Source organism: Pristis pectinata, chromosome 33 (genome assembly GCF_009764475.1).
Source record: "Pristis pectinata isolate sPriPec2 chromosome 33, sPriPec2.1.pri, whole genome shotgun sequence".
Classification (NCBI taxonomy): domain Eukaryota; kingdom Metazoa; phylum Chordata; class Chondrichthyes; order Rhinopristiformes; family Pristidae; genus Pristis; species Pristis pectinata.
Genome location: NC_067437.1, coordinates 12,622,262 through 12,635,972, shown reverse-complemented (window position 1 = coordinate 12,635,972; position 13,711 = coordinate 12,622,262). Strand labels below are relative to the sequence as shown.

The following is a 13,711-nucleotide window of genomic DNA, read 5'->3' as shown; positions in this document are numbered from 1 at the left end:
CTGAATAAATACTTACCTGAAGAGAGAAGAAAAAGTTTCATGCTACTTGGTTCTCTCACCCCATAACCAGTGCTTTTAGTTTCATTCTTAAATTATTTCACAAATCTGATGCCAAGAAGAGGAGATGCTGGTGATATCTGCCTCCCTGTGGGGGGAAGCACTTTGCCACTATTCACAGCTCATTCTCCCGTATGCCACAGCTGGGATCAGGAAGCTGGCTGATCACCTGGGGATTTCTAATCACAAACACATGTACAACTATTTGTCATGGTGCTCCCTGGACAGTGCTAATTCATTGTTTTTACACTTTCTGCAGTTTAGTCCTTTATTTTACCTTGTGAAAAGTTTAATGTGATTTTATTTATTGTGTGATTTATAGTGATTTTTATGTCTTGCATTGTACTGCTACTACAAAACAACAAATTTCATGTTATCTGTCAGTAATAATAATTCTGATTCAAAATTGGGGATTCTTGAAAGTGGAGACAAGGTGCCATCCTCCCCTCCACCTCCCATATAGAGGAGCAAACCAGTAGTTGCCTTAAGCTGCTTCTGACTTCTTGGTAAACTTGGGAGAGAATTTTTTCTGCTGAGTGCTGGTTTCATACAAAGTTAGGGAGAGAGAAGAGCTTGCAAATGAGAGAATTCTATAGGAGCCGGTGGAGGTTATTTAGTCCCTCAAATACTACATCATTCAAGCTGAACTGCACTTACCAGCCATAGCTCTATATCCCTTGATAACCCTACCAATAAAAATTGATCAATCTCACTCTTGAAACTTTAAATTGACCCCATTTAGGCATCATACTTCATCCTTCGATGTTTTTGTGTATTGGGCATTGATTTATTTTGACCTGCTGTTGATTGAATCTGGACTCAGCACTGGAACCTTCAAATGCATGCTTGTGGTTTACAGTCACTTTGTTTCCTAGTCGTTCTTACTTTAAACTGAAGCACTGCTAAGATTTTTGACTTAAAAGTGGAACAGTCCTTGAGTTTATCCTTGCACTTGCAATTAATATGCATTAACCAGTTCTGTTGCTTAGTGAAATTATCAAGTGGATAGATTAATTGCAAGGAGATTTTTTTAAAAAGCTAGGTGTGCCTTACATTCCAGGAAATGTTTGTAATTGTTTGGGTTGGGCACATCACAAAACTCACAGAACTTGATTTGATCGTCTGTGTTAGTAATTTAATTTGAAAAGAAAAGCAACCTGGTGGTAGTAGTGGTTTTTTTGTAGCATTGGAAATAATTTTTATAATTATTTCTGATCAGAAACAAAGTGAGAAGATAAAGTTACCGTCTATCAGCAGAGAATTTACTTGTCTTTATTATGAGCACGCCACAAAATGCTTTTTGAATTTAACTTGTTAGTGTAAGACTGCTTTTTGTAAAGACCCTTTCATTCAATCAAATTAACTTGTAATCAAATCCACTTAATATGAACTGCTGGTATGATGAAACAAAGATGTGCATTTCATTGCAGCATTGAACAGGTATATGCTGTCACAACTTGCCAGCTGGACAAACTTGTCTGAACATCAAAAGACTACAAATGGTGGAAATCTCAAAGAAAAAAAAGAAAATGCTGGAAACACTCAGCAGATCAGCCAGCATCTGTGGAAAGAGTGGCAGTTAACATTTCAAGACCAAGAGCTTTTGTCCAAACAGATGTTGGTTTGATCATCTGTAACTAATTTTTAAAAAAAACAGCATTCTAGCATTTTCCCTCTTTATTTTAAGACAGTCTTATTTCCTGTCTGAAGTACCTCTTCACCAATTGTTCATTGAATTCTAATGTGGTGGTGTTACTCACTTTTTATTTATCCCATTCATAATACAGGAAAAAGTGCTTGGACTGTCTGTTGCTGACTTTGGTTTGGGTACTGTAATTGGGTGCACATTACTGGTTTAGTAATGGGAAAAACTCTCAATCCAGGGTTCCTTCTCTCAGGCATCCAGTGATGTCTTCTAGTTGGTGCCAAGCATAGCAATAGAATATTTTTTAGTTCAAACTTATTTTAAAATCGGTTGAGTTAAAATGGAAGATGTCCTTTCTCACCACTCTCCACCCCCAACAACTGGGTCTCAAAACAGAGAATAGGGGTAGTCAATGATACTACAGCATGCAAGTTGCTGGATCTGGAATTTTGCAGTGCAGCGTTTGATTACTTTGTGTAATTTAAATATACTATTAGGTTATAATAGGTATTTGAGTTATCTGGTCTAGAATAAGTTGGATCCTGCATTTGTTTTGATTTGATCAAGGGTAACTAAGAGACGTCGATGAAGTCCCTTAAAACCAAAAATTGAGATTCACTTGTAGGTTGAGTATATAGATCCTCCCAGGTTGCGAATGCCTGACTTACGGACATCTGTACATACCAACGAACATTTGGGAGACTGGTGGGATAGATGGGAATGGATTTGCCGCTGTTTCAGGGCTGCGGACATCATCTGCTGGGGAGGAACAGGGCATTTCCACTTGCTTTTTCTCTGCACCCACCTAACAGTTGGGTTGGGTTGAGCCAAGCAGAGCTGGGAGCGATAAGTAGACTCACTCACTCACTGAGTCAGTGAGGCCAGGTGGCAGCCACTCTTTCCGCACCTGCTTGCTCTCCTGTCACAGCTTTCTGTGATTCTCTCCCACACACTGTTTTTGTTTATTTCCCATTTACAAACTGTTCAGGTTACGAACATTTCTCAGGATCAGAACCCTGCTGTAACCTGGGGACAGATCACAGACAAAAGTTTCAAACTCTGCGACTGAACTGCAGTTTGTGTTGTGAAAGGTGAAAGAAAGTTTATTCAAATATTCTTAATGTTTATCAGCTGTGCAGTTTGTATACCCAAATTCAAGCCATTCATGATTGATTGGTTCAAATGCGAGTAGGGAACTGAGTAATAAATGCAGTTGTACACAAGCACTTTATTTTTGTGGTTGCCCATATCCAGCCTAGAATGATTGTATGAGTGCCTCTTTCGCTCTGAAATAATTTTGGGCACTCTTTTATTTATAGAAAAAAATTCTGGTTGGTATGAGCCAGAAATTATTGGAAATCTCACCAGGCCATGTGATTGTCATAGATGAAGCAAAGTCACATGGGCGTAAAGAGTTCTCTTTGTCAACACAGTGAAGCACTTTGGGACAGACCATGCCTTATTCTGCAGACCGAACAAGATCACCTTGGTACTATTGCTCCTGCCTAAAAAGTGAAGAATGCTTTTGCCTAGCAGTTTCACCTTGCATTCATCAAAAAGAAGCATTTTTTTTCAGTTTTTTTCTGCTTATTCATTTATAAGCAGAAAAAACTGAGAAAATCAGGCAGCATTTGAGGAGAGAGTTAATGTTTCAGGTCAGTGGTGTTTAAGCAGGAAGTTCTGATAGGTAACTGGCCTGAAACAACAACTCTGTTCCTCTTTTTCCACAGATGCCTGACTGTGGGTAGGGATGCAGAGTAGTTGTATGCAGAAAGTAGGAGTCTTTTTCTATGCTCGGTTTCTGTTATTGATACGCATAAAATGTTGAAATACTAGGTGATGATGGAGATGCACCAGTCACCCAAGAGTATCAGTCATCTGCTGATGACCTTGTCCATATGAAGTGATCTTGCAGCTGCTCATGTTAACACCTGGATGACAACTTGATATCAACTGGTACTGAACCAAGCATGTTGCTGTCAAGTAAGGGGTAGTCTGAGTAGTTCCCTATTCAGAATGAATTGTAGAAAGTACCAATGGCATATTATGTGGTCAATCCTTAGTCACTTATGATTCTGTATTCCTCTACCATGAATGACATCATTAGCGTTAATGTCACAGTCTGGGCTGCAATTGTTGATTGCGCTTTAATATAAAGATTGATGAAAAATAGTTGAGCAGCTCAATTCGTTGTGGAATTGCATGGCAGTGGAATAGTTTCCTGTAATTTGCCTACTTATGACCAGCCAGTTGAATTTAATCCCATTAGGAAGGAACTGGAACATTTCATGGCACTGGGTTATTAGCAAGATTCAGACTAATCTAATGATTAACTCTGCCCAGCTTGTTTCCACTGGAGACTCTTTAACCTCGTTTAAAAAAAACAGATTAAAGTTAAAGAGATTAAAAAGAGCTGCTTGCATCCACATTCTCTTGAAATACTACTTGTGTAAATAATAATGCAAGATTTAAAACTGCTGTGTTTCCTAAAATGAGTTTATTGAAGTGGAAGCATAGAACATTGTAAGCTGACAGCGTGCAAAGTCATGCTACCGATTGCTGATGTGATGCGTTCTGGGTTGTCTTGCAATCCCTACAGAGAGGAGAGAAATGAATGTGTGTGGAGGATCTTCAGGCCACCTCTGGTTTGAAATATTCTTGGTGATCCAATCATGTGGTAAGCATTAATGTGATTTCTAAATGTCTGAAATCTGATTGTGTGGCTACCTACAATTTGGTGCCGTTGTTGCTGTCACAAAATTTTAAATGTAATTGACACCAGTACTGATACAGAATGAATATCACTTAAAAAATCTGGATTGTCATTAATCCTTCTAATTCCTAAACTCAGACATTGATTAGACCAGAAAGTAAATTACTTTTATTCGTTAATTGTAGAAGCATTCTTTAATTTCAGTAAACAAAATCTAGCATCTGCTTTTCAAAATTTGAAAGGATATTGTAACCATGCCATGTAATTTCAGTGTTGTGCTCATTTCCTGTGGTCCAGAGCAAGATTACATTTTCTTGGCCATCACTTCAAAAGTTAGGTGGCTGTCAAGCCTTTTGAATTGCAGACTGGTTATTTCAAACTAGAGAGACACATTTCCCTCCATAGATGCTGCCTAGCCAGCTGAGTTCCTCCTGGTTTTCTAGAATTCTGCTAATAAGGCTGAAAAAAAATCCTCTTATCTGGACCTAATTCACACATCAGAAACTACAGTTAGCATTTTTATTAACTGCCATTAGCTACCTTCTAATGTACATTTCCAAACATAGCTTTACCATCCTCTTCCAGTCAGCACCACCGCCACCAACACTTGTCATCAACTATCTCCTAGTCTTCACTTTATCATAGATCTTCCCTTTTGTTTTTTTCGGTCCTTCCACCTTTCTCTGCAACTTAAAATGTATTTCATTCCTCAGTTTTTCCAGTTCTGATGAAGGATCATCGACCCAAAACATTTTTCTCTCCACAGATGCTGCCTGATCTGCTGAATATTTCCATCACTTTTTGATCCTTTAAAATAAAAATGACAGGAAGAACATTCCCACTAAACTGACATCAAATTTCATTGTGGTGCTTTCGTAAATGGGTGTTTTCTCTCACCATCAGAAGACAGCTCAGTAAAAAGCTTGATGAAATACACTCTGATGCTGGAGGAACTCAGCAGGCCCAGGCAGCATCTGTGGAGAAAATCGGGCCGTCAGCGTTTTGGGTCAGGACCCTCCTTCAGGACTGAAGATCGGAAAAGGGGAAGCCCAATATATGGAAGGGAAAAGCAGAGCAGTGATAGGTGGACAAAAGAGGGGAGGCAGGGTGGGCACAAGGTGGGCATAAGAAGAAAGCTTTATTAAAATCGATATATAATGCATCAAATATGCTGTCTTCACTAAATAAAACATCTTAGTTAGACATGATCTTGTCCCTTGAAATCCATGTTGATGGTTTTGATTTGCTATTAGTATCCTGGGTCTAGTGATTTATCTGCTTTTAACAATGATGATCCTTATTAACATTTTCCTTCACTGTGTTTATTCAATCTAATATTTAATACTTCCTTAATTAACTACAGTCTCATCCTGTTATGTTTTCATTAAGAACTTAACTGCATCTTTTGCATCCACTGGTTAACTTTTAATCACTAATTAATCCTCCTATTTCCATGGTTATCCTCGTACTCTTTCTTTAAGAAATGATTGGGATTTCCTTGACTAATCCTAACCATGTCTCTGGCTCCTTTGATTCTGACTTTTCTCTTCAGGTAATTCTTTACAGTCCACTTTTAGTATAGAATGATGGTCATAGAATATAGAGAACAGAAGTAATCCTTTTGACTTAATTAATCTGCTGGTTTGTATGTTCCACCTTTCTGTCCCCATTTTTAACTTGTGTTCATCTAGCTTCCTTTTTAAAGCAACCACTTTCTATTATAGCATGTTCCACATTCTATTTTTTGGAATGAAGATATTTGGCTCTGTCACACTGTAATACAGTAAAACTGGTCTTTTCCCAGTTGAGAACTTTATGCCTTTTAACATCATTATGTTAATAATTTTTTTTATCACTACCATCAAAATATGGCCACTAAAACACTGTTCACCAACCAAACTCATTCCCTAAAACATGTCCTTCTTGCTGGACCTGCTGAGAGGTGGCTAAAAAAGATTCTGATGGGTGTATTTTAAATTTGTCCAACATCTATATCTTTTACAATGGCTCTTTTGCAGTTGCTATTGAGTTGACTGAAATCTCCTATTACTGCTGTATTATTTTGACCTCCTCAGAAATTTTCAGGAGTATTGGAAATTGCCGGCACTAATATAACTGGAACTTTAATGTTTATTAATGGTATGAGAAGGTATTGATTGCTGTAGAAAAAGTTCCTCATTTCCTTCCCCCCCACCCACCACACACAGAAATGCATGTTCATATGCCCCTAAATGTTTGCATTTGTCCTGTGTGCACCTTGGTGCAATACATTTCTGTAAGTTGTGTTTTGTTTTAGTATGGAATTAAATGAAGCTTGCAAGGAAAACATCCCTACAGGCCATCTGCAGGTTAAAAACGCTCCACTTATGGACACCCCCTACATATGAACAAGCTCCCATAATATTATGAAATTCTGAAGTCTGTTGTACGTACACACATTTGTTCCTACAAACAGCAGAACTAGTTTCTCTCTCTCCCTCTCTCTCTATCTCCCTCTCTCCCTCTCTCTCTCTTCTGCCCCCCTCCCCTCTTTTTTTTAGTAATTGTCCTTTTTTTTCAGTGTTGTCAGTGTAGTCTGCTTTTTGAAGCCATTCACTATGATACTGTGGAGTTATATTCTGACTTGTAGGCAAAATCGACATGGACATCTGTCAAAAACGGAATCTGTTTGTTACCTGGGGACAGCCTGTATGTAAATTTTTGTGTCCTATTAATAACGTAATGGCTAGTTGGGAATTATAATGTCAACCTCACCACTGGATATGTAACATGCAGATGATTAAATTGTTATCCAGACAGTTTCACTTGAGGATAAAAGTCATATGTCATGACTACTTATTACACAACCAATGCAGCCTTTGAGATGATTTGTCCATAGAAGGGTATTGCCAAAGAGCAACACAATCCCATTTTTGGGCAGTGTGCATATAGGATACTGCATGTTACAATAGAATATGCACAGATTCTATGAATAAGAAAATGTTCATCTGTGCGGCAGAATAAACTATTCCAGGGTTCACAAACCAATTTTGCATGTAAAAATCTTTGGAGAACTTCCTTTTTAAAAAATAAATGTGAGGCATTTCATCTCCTAACAGTCTTGATCACTTTTCTGAAATTGCATTATCCATAATGACAAAGGGGCCAAGCTTAAGTGAATGTGTAGTAGTGTAGGATTCTGTTTTTGTGCAAGATGTTAGGTGTGCTTATTGAAGAATGACAACAGCTGCAATGACATGTAGAAAAACTGATAGTTTGAACTTTGAAGTGCATTGTGAAACTCTGAGATTTTGTATCTACATTAATTAAAAAAGCAGAAATATAGCTATAAGCTTACTGAACTCAAGACCATCAAACCTGCTGAAAGCTTTGGAGTCTTTAAAATAGGAATAGTAGTGAATTTATTTTTTTATATATAAACTGTTGATAACCTGAGGTGGGGGGCGGGGTGGTGGTGTGGATTGATTGTATGGATCACATGATTTTTTCATATTCCTACACATTTCAACGACTTTGAGTTTGTGATGCTAGATTATAGCCAGATAATTGCTACTGTCATTGTTTATTTTACTCTGTACTTAAATTTGAGCTGCATTTGTATTGTAAGAAATACTAGTGCCACATGATGGATGCCTGGTCAACTTATTTGCAGGTCATTATCTATACTGCCACGAGATCTGTAAATAAACTTCCAGAGTCTTTCACCTGGTATTTTGCTTTAAGCTTCAAAGAGCACTTATCTGTGGAGTATTTGATAATTTTCTAGATTGTTTTATACCCTGGATGATTTTAAACTCGAGTGGCTTGTCATGTTAAATAAATCACGCCAAGGTCCTGCCTCTGAGGTCTATTTATAACATGTTCTCACTGCTGACTCCATACTGAGTAGGGGATTTGGGAGGACTGGACTAATTATATCCCAGAATCCTAACATGGTGTATTTAAGTTGAAGCTTGTATAAATCTTTTGGATTAGTTATGGGTAACTGTGCTACAATAAATTAACAATCCACCACCCCAGTTCATTTAGTTTCTGCTACTTGTATATTATGAGTAAATTAAGGCTTATTCCAGAATGCCTGGAATTTTGACTCGTGTTATTTTAATAAAGATTTTGATAAATTGGTCTAAAGTATAACAAACACAGTTATTGCAAGATACATGATTTACCTATGAGGTATTAACAGGCTAAGTTGAGATTAATGCAACTAATGTAAAGACAATGTGTCACTGATCTTTCTGGTTTGTAGACCAGATCTTTCACTTGGAAACACAGCAGTAGCTTTGAAATGTCATGGAAGATAACAAAAATATACTTGCTTCAATTGGCCAAGCTTTTGAGTAAAGTTAGCTGTGCCTCTATTTTGCTTTCAATGTCTTGATAAGAGATCATTAGTGAAGGTCTCCTCCTCAGATGTGCGATCAAAAATCATTTTAACTCACAAAAGATAACTTACTGTTAATGCCATTTACTCTCTTGTGCATGATGAAAATTAGGAATATCCAAAACTTAAGTATTTAATACTTCAGTATTGAGAATTGTTTTCTCTATACATCCCTGTTAATTAAGGAAATAATTATGATTGTTACTTTAGAAATGTATTTTCTTGTGTGGCCAGACTAGGGATGTAATATATGAGAGATTCAAAGCACATGCACAGAAATATCAGTAAGGCTGATTACAATTTAGGAGATTTCTGCAAATCGGATATATGTACCGGTGACTGTGTCTACATTTTACCACTAGACAAAAACTATTTGTTTCCATTGTCTTTTCAGGACCTATTGAGCATTTCAACAGGTGACTGAGACCTGGTTATGGTCCTGTATTTAAATTTAACATGTATTTTTTGCTTATCCTGTAAGAGTATTTTTGGATCCAAGGGTACTTCCTTACTGTGCAATTAACCGTAATGCAGTACATTTAAGGGAAAGGTCTGCCAATTATGACAGTCTGTTATGGTAAATCTTGACTAGAATTTTGTTGGCGGATTCATGCAAGACAAGTCCATCGATCTTTCCTGCTTTGTGCTTCTGCCAGCATATCTGCGCAACTGAAATACCGAGTTGCCGAATGAATCAAATGTTTTATTTTACCTCCTAAGAATTACATGAACAATAAACATCAGCTACATTTGACCCAAATTGGGAATTGTGTTTGTACCAATAGACGGTCTTCAGCAGTCACAAAGACTGCAAATAAGTCCACGTGGGCTGAAGGCTCTTATACTTTTTATATGTATGAAAGAGATTAGGCTAGAGAGGAAAGGCTTTGAGTTTGTATCCATGATCTGTTATGACCAAATCACCAGATGCCAGTTAGATTCTGGTAGGGTGGGGGCGGAATGTGACAGGAAATAGAGCTTGTTGAACACAAGTACTTCATCACAATAAAAGAAATGAAGGTGAAGAACTATTTTATGCAACTTTATTGGGCAACTCTCAGTAGCTTCTAGAAACCTGAAAATAGGTAGCTTGCCTTTCATTGGGGAAACTAGTGTTTGTTATATAGATAATGAATTTAGTGAAGAGTGTAAGGAAAGAAAATAAAAACATGCATATATCTAATGCTTTTCGCTTCCTTAGGATAATTTAAAGCTTAGTTATTAAGGTGTAAGCCATTTTGCACAGCAGTGAGATAAATGACCAGGTTAAAATGTTTGGTTGTCAACAAATTTACTGAACATTTGAGAATTGTGGGATGTTCTCCACCTACTTTGCAGCTAGATATTTGATACTTTTGTAGCGGCTGCTATTGCGATGCAAAAGTAAGACACTAATTGATAAGTTGCAGAACAAAACTGATTTATTTTCTCGCCTTGCGTGGGCCTTTTAAGAGGAACGGTTCCCGCCCACCAAAAACGGAAATGACGTATGCGCTATGTCATCAAACTTCTCCCGCACGCGGGTTCTCCCCATCGCTCGGGGAAGACGAAGGCCCAGCGCCACATTGGGCCTCGCCGCTCCAGCTACCTGACTGCCGAGCCAGTTCACTTGCTCGGACAGTGAGCAAGTTAACATACCCCCCCCCCCCCACGAGAACCGGCGATATGGTCCCCAAGGTTCGCAGGCTGTGCTAGCTGTTGCGTAGGAGGTCAGCCTCCGCGTCGCGGTGTTGGGACCTCGACTGGTTGTTGTAGATCTAAATGGGCCAGTTTGAGGTGGTCTGTTGTGAAGACTTCTTCCTTGCCCCCAACATCCAAAATAAAGGTGGACTCATTATTCCTGATGACCCGGAATGGCCCCTCATATGGTCGTTGCGACGGTGCCCGGGGTGTGCCCCTGTGAATGAAAACAAACTTACAGTCTCATAGTTCCTTGGGCTCACAGGATGGGGCTTGACCATGCCGCGAAGTGGGAATCGGTGCCAAGCTACCGAGCCTCTTGTGCAGTCTTTCCAGGACTGCCGCGGGTTGTTCCTCTTGCCCCCGAAGGGTGGGTATGAACTCCCCTGGGGTGACCAGGGGCACACCATACAAGAGTTCAGCTGACGAAGTGTGGAGATCTTCCTTGGGCGCAGTGTGTATGCTGAGCAGGACCCAAGGCAGTTCGTCAACCCAGTTAGGACCTTTGAGGTGGGCCATCAGGGTTGATTTCAGATGGCGGTGAAAACATTCTACCAACCTGTTTGATTGAGGGTGGTAGGCCGTGGTGGTGTACAGCTACGTCCCTAGCATGTTCACTAATGCAGACCATGTAGGCTAGAGGTAAACTGGGCGCCCTTGTCTGAAGTGATGTGGGTCGGAACACCAAAATGCAAAATCCAAGTTGTGAGCAGCGCCCGGGTGCAGGAATCAGTTGTGATGTCGGATAGAGGGGTCGCCTCTGGCCACCTCATGAACCGGTCCACGATGGTAAGGAGGTACCAGGCTCCTCTTGAAACTGGCAGGGGACCAACAAGGTCGACGTGGATGTGGTCGAACCTTCAGGTAGGCTCGAACTGCTGTGGTGGGACCTTGGTATATTGTTGGATTTTTGATGTCTGGCAGTGCGGACAAGTCCTGACCCACTCACTGACCTGTTTGCGCAGGCCGTGCCAGACGAACTTGCTGGCGACCAGTCGGACGGTTGATCTGATGGATGGGTGCGCCAAACCATGTACCGAATCGAAAATGCGTTTCTGACAGGCTGCAGGAACTATAGGGCGAGGCTGACCTGTTGCGACATCGCAAAGGAGGGTCTGCTGACCTGGACCGACTAAGAAATCTTGGAGCTGCAGGCCCGAGACTGCGGTTCCTTAGCTAGGCAGCTCATCGTCGGCTTGCTGTGTGTCAGCTAGGGCTGCATAGTCTACACCCAGGGACAGGCTGTGGATGGTTGGTCTGGAAAGCGCGTCAGCAACGACATCGTCCTTTCCAGAGACACGTTGGATATCCGTTGTGAATTTGGAAGTGTAGGACAAATGTTGCTGCTGACGAGCCGACCAGCGATCGGGGACCTTGGAGAAGGTGAAAGACAAAGGCTTATAGTCAGTGAAAGCAGTCAAAGGCCTGCCTTCTAAAAAGTACAGGATATGCCGGATCGCCAGGCACAGCGCTAGAAGTTCCCAATCAAAAGTGCTGTATTTCAGTTTGGGTGGTCTAAGGTGCCTGCTGAAAAACACCAAGGGTTGCCAGTGGCCCTCGATTAGTTGTTCCAGTACCCCACCGACCGCGGTGTTGGATGCATCCACTGTGAAGGCGGTCGGGACGTCTGTCCTAGGGTGTACCAGCATTGCAGCATCTGCCAAGGCGTCCTTGGCCTTAATGAAGGCAGCCGCAGCCTCGTCATTCCAGGCGATGTCCTTGCCTTTGCCCAGACATCAGCAAGAATATAGGGCACATGATACGGGCTGCTGCAGGGGTGAACCGATGGTAAAAGTTGACCATCCCCAGGAATTCTTGCAGGCCTTTGACCATGTTGGGACGGGCAAAATGGCGTGTAGTGTCTACCTTGGCGGGTAGGGGTGTTGCTCCTTTGCTGGTGATTCTGTGGACGAGGAAATTGATAGCGTCGAGTCCGAATTGGCACTTGTCCGGGTTGATAGTGAGGCCGAAATCACTGAGACGGGAGTACAGTTGGTGGAGGTGGGAAAGGTGTTCTTGGCAGTCACGGCTGGCGATTAGTATGTCATCTAAATAAATGAACACGGAGTCCAGATTGCGGGCTACCACATCCATCAGCCGCTGGAAGGTCTGTGCAGCGCTCTTAAGGCCAAACGGCATTTGAAGGAATTCGGAGAGCCCGAATGGAGTGATGAGCGCAGTTTTGGGGACGTCGTCAGGGTGGACCGGGATTTGGTGGTATCCCCGAACGAGGTCCACCTTGGAGAAGATGTGGACCCCGTGTAGGTTCGCCACGAAGTCCTGGATGTGAGGGACGGGGTAGCAGTCGGGGGTGGTGGCCACAGGGCCTCCACCTGCCGGTGGCTTTGGGGACCATGTGCAGGAGGAGGCCCAGGGGCTGTCTGACCTGCGAATGATCCCCAGCTCCTCCATGTGGCGGAACTCTTCCTTTGCCAGGCAGAGCTTGTCTGGAGGCAGTCGTCGTGCTGGGGCATGAAGGGGTAGCCCTGTGGTAATGATGTGATGCTGCACCCCGTGTTTGGACATCGAATTTGTAAACTGAGGTGCCAAAACTGATGGGAACTTGGCTAGGAGCTAGGTGAACTCGTTGCCATACAGGGAAACGGAGTCCAGGCGCGGGGCTGGTAGGCTGGCTTCTTCCAGGGAGTAGGTTTGGAAAGTTCTAGAGTGCACTAGCCGCTTCCCTCACAGGTCAACTATCAGACTGTGGACCTGAAGGAAATCGGCTCCCAGGAGTGGCTGGGCGACAGTGGCAAGGGTAAAGTTCCAGGTAAAACGGCTGTCGCCGAATTGTAATTGAATTTACGGGTACCGAAAGTTCGTATCATTGTGCCGTTTGCGGCTTTGAGTGCGGGACCCTGTTGCCTGCTACAAGTGTTGTGGCCAGTCGGGGGCAAAACATTGACCTCTGCTCCAGTATCAATGAGGAAACGACGCCCGGACCGCTTGTCCCAAAGGAATAGGAGGCTGTGTTGGTGGCCAGCCACCGTAGCCATCAGCGGCGGCTGGCCCTGGCGTTTCCCTGAAACTTGCAGGGTGGGCGGCATCGGGCCTCCACACCCCTCCTCTGATGGTAGAAACACAGCTGGTCGCCAGTGTTGTCGTCTGTGTTTCTAGGGTGTGGTTGCTCGGTTGCTGGGAGTGGTTTAGGTAGGCGTTGGGCCTGCGGTCTGGTGACTTGGCCGACGGACAACCCACTCTCGTGTTTGGCCTTCCACAGGACATCCGCCTG

The 13,711-nt window shown here is 42.1% G+C and overlaps 1 protein-coding gene across 4 annotated transcripts in view; it reads left to right on the top strand.

The window, feature by feature from the left end:
* The window catches only part of LOC127585464 (RNA binding protein fox-1 homolog 2-like), a 240,821-nt gene that overhangs the window by 113,117 nt on the left and 113,993 nt on the right, over positions 1-13,711 (top strand). The gene's annotated exons all lie outside the window — the stretch shown is intronic.